This window comes from Vespa crabro, chromosome 1, assembly GCF_910589235.1.
Source record: "Vespa crabro chromosome 1, iyVesCrab1.2, whole genome shotgun sequence".
NCBI lineage: Eukaryota > Metazoa > Arthropoda > Insecta > Hymenoptera > Vespidae > Vespa > Vespa crabro.
The window spans coordinates 19192951-19196711 of record NC_060955.1 but is presented as its reverse complement, the minus strand read 5'-3'; the positions used below and the strand labels follow the sequence as shown (position 1 = coordinate 19196711).

The window sequence follows — 3761 nt, the reverse complement described above, 5'->3', positions numbered from 1 at the left end:
ACTGCTCTCCCCAATGGACTCCTCCCATTCGAAAGCAACCCCCCTTTTGATGAGAGAGAAACGGTAACATCCCTCTTCCCTTTCTCTCTTTCTATCGCTCTTTCTACGTTCTGACTCGTCACGTACGTAAACCCCCGGTGGTAGTAGAAGTACGAAAGGGAAGTTAGAATTTATTCCCTACCGTGTGTTTCTTTTCGAGAACGATAAAGGAAGAATGGTTTCTATGTGTTATTTTACGTATAGTTATACAGGTATACGAAAGGACGTTTCAATTGTCGTACCCCTAGCACGTTATTTTATTTTTGATTATAACATTTTTATACATCGTAACTTTTTAACCTTTCATGAAGAACACTCGTAATTTAATATACCTTTTCATTTGTAATTTAATCCCTTCGTATATATTGGTACGCGCGACAAACCGCAAATAACACGAAAGTAAGCATGTTTACTTTCGATCCTTCAAATAATCCTTCTTTTTCTCTATCCTTACCTCTTCCACTATCCGGATCACGTTTTGTAATATTAAACGGACGTTTTTCGAATGCTCACGGATAACAAGTTATCGGTGTAACGCTAGGAGGATTAATTTGCATGACCGATAGGTATGATCATCGAACACGAGTTGTAGAATCCAAAATGCGAGCTTGAGAAAAATTGGTAGGAGGAAAGTTTAATGTGCGAGACAGAAGATAGATAGATAAGAGAAAAAGAGAGAGAGAGAGAGAGGAAAAGAAAGAGAAAGAGAAAGAAAAAAGAATATTATACATTATATTGAGTTGATCGAAGCTGGGCGTGAGCGCGCTGTCAGGCTCGGCCGAGCAGCGATGTTTTAATTAATGTATCGATAGTGGCCAGGGCAGCAATATATCGAGCTTCGTCCCTGTCGATATATCTAGAGTCGTTCACAGAGCCCACGCACAAGTCCTTCGATAATAATTAGAAGGACCGTATAAAGAGACTGTCTCCTAAAGGATAAAAAGAGAGAAAGAGAGAGAGAGAGAGAGAGAGAGAGAGAGAAAGAAGACGATGGGAAGATTTCCTTCGAAACGAAAAACGAAGAGACGAGATGAACATTCTCCTCCCTTTCATTTGCCTTTTCTCTCTCTCTCTCTCTCTCTCTCTCTCTTTCTTTCTTTCTTCTCTTTATTTAAATCCCTACTCAGATCTCGATTAATTATACCTACGTAAATATAATATGTTAATCACTGGTATATTACGGGTGGTAATTGATTCGGAGGATACCACCAGGTTCCGTCTTAGCGATTTCTTTCCTTCTTTCCTTTCTTCATTCATTCATTCATTCATTCCTTCCTTCTTCCTCTTTTTCATCTTGTCGTGTACGTCGATGATATTTCTTTTTTGTTTGTTTGTTTGTTTTTTTTTTCTTTTAGAAAAACGAGGGATTCGATTTCTTGGCATACAGGTAGGACTTTTATTTTGGAGGATCCACGTCGTTCTCGGCACCACGTCGCCGTCGCCGTCGTCGTCGAAGTCGTCGTTGTCGTTGTCGTCGTTGTCGTTGTTGTGGTCGTGCTCGTCGAGCAACCTGTTCGATTACCATATATCTTGGAAGGAAAGGCGACAATGGCGTGGTGCGCGAGACTACTTTCGCAGATCGCCATTCCGTGATTATACGTCACGACGTACGTATAATCGGCGAGAGGTGCGAACCGGTTTGATATTGGTTCGAATGTTTCCTCTTTTTTCTCTTTTTCTTTATGTCACGGTTACTCCGGCACAATTCTTGCGTTAAATGACGGATGATCGCGGTCCGCGAACGTCTCTCTTACGTAAGTCTCTCTTCCGATGATAATTTCGAGATCGGTGAAATAATGTACATATATACATATGTAGATATATGTGTACGTTGGTATACGTGTTTATGTTTATATCGAAAGATTCGATCGGGTGACTTGAAACGTCCTCGAGAAAGACACTTGCATGAAAAGGAAAAAAGTCGGAGTGGCATCGAAGCGAATATTTCTCGAACGATTTATAAATAAGCCACGATAACGTGGTATTATCGTTATTTGCTTTGGATATTCGTGTGGGCGTCTGGCTCGTTCATTCATTGACCGCGAACTTTTTGAAATCGTCTTCGTCTCGATATCGTCGTATAAAAACCATATTTTCTTTTAACAACATACATATATATATACGTAGTTATAACACGTTATACGTATATGTGTGTATGTCTATCTTCGAACTTGTTATTTTTTCTCCCCTCGATAACATTTACGTAATGATAAACGTTCTCTTCGATGCCACGAAGAAAATGTAATCGTTCAGTTCGATCATAAAGATTTGCCTTTGTTAATCGTCGTACGTTCTTTCAGATAATTTATTGGACCTTGTCAAAGCACGCAGTGCTTTCGTCACGTTTTCTTTTCCAAGTGAGCCACCCACTTTGGCGGAGGGAACGGGAACATCGACAATTGATCGCAATTGATCCCATCGCCATGGCCAATGCGACAATCTCCGAGCGGCAATCCGTTTGCCACGCGAAACGTTTCAACGCGTAGTATCGTCTCGCCTTGAAAATTTATTCGAGTATTTTCAATCGACGAATTGATCTAATCTATAAGTAAGATACTTTGGAGAAAGAACTTTGGAGAAAATTTCCAGATATATACTAATACGTAGGTAGTAGTTTTTAATTAATATTTTGTATTTATTTCGATGATCTCCATTTAAGCCAATCGTATTTGATCATATAAATACGAATAAGTATCTCGAGTTTTTTCTTTTCGGATTTTTTTCTTTTCTTTTTTATTATTATTATTATTATTATTTTTTTTTTTTTTCTAGACGATTCTCACGTTCGTATCTCTTTTCAAGGCATCTTTTTTACAACTTACACAGATAAATAAGCTTACGAGATTTTCGGCGACTGGAATATTTTTCATACTACATTCTGTGATTACATTCACACACGATTGAGCGTATCGTGCGTGGGCGTAGCGCTAATGAAAGATAAGAGATAGTATATTTAGAGCTGCTTTCATACTAACACAGAGCAATAGGATTGCGATATCAGTAAGTGGAAAGTGGTATGCGAAAAGTAATTATTCTCGACACTCATTGATATTTCAATTTATTTAATTAAGAAATTTAGATATTTTTGTACGTTTATTTGTCAAGAAAATTATTGAAATATTGTACGATTAATTTTCAGAATATCGTTTTTCATTCCTACCGTAATAAAGCAAGCAAACGTTCGAAGTTTCTTTTAAATAAGGGGTCTACCAACTTTAAATTCGATAATGAATGTAATCAACAGAAATAACATAGAATCTTTCTTGGTCTCGGTTGGCTTGAGATATAAGTCCAGGTACCTATATATTCTCTGACCACAGAATGACTAATAATTAGACTTTGAGGGGAACCTTTTTGCAAGAAGGAAGAGAACAAAATTCCGTTTGTTGACCTATGCCCATCGCAAACTTTTGAATCCAAATTCCTTTATGACGATGTAAAAGTAAGAAGCAGTAAAGTTCGTTACTTCCTCAGTTAATTAACTAACGCGTCACGAAGAGTTGAGTACAGACATACTAACATACACATCCATACAAATATATATGTACACCGGTAACTGAGAGGATCGAAGATGAGAAAGAGAAAAGTCTGAAAGCGGGCCTCCTACGGACCCCGATGATAGCAATTAAATTAAAGCGAGATCTCGCCCCGGCGATAGACCTACAATTAATCAGCGTCGTGACAATTGGACGTTTCATTAACGGCTACGGCCGAGTGAAAGA

The 3761-nt window shown here is 38.3% G+C and overlaps 1 long non-coding RNA gene across 1 annotated transcript; it reads left to right on the top strand.

Annotated features, from left to right (window-relative positions):
• The first annotated feature begins 1118 nt into the window (after positions 1–1118).
• LOC124432630 lies at positions 1119–3300 on the top strand. The gene is made up of 4 exons (XR_006944351.1): positions 1119–1646; positions 2340–2642; positions 2812–3039; positions 3179–3300. It is a non-coding gene; the product is annotated as an uncharacterized LOC124432630 (long non-coding RNA).
• The last annotated feature ends 461 nt before the right edge of the window (positions 3301–3761 follow it).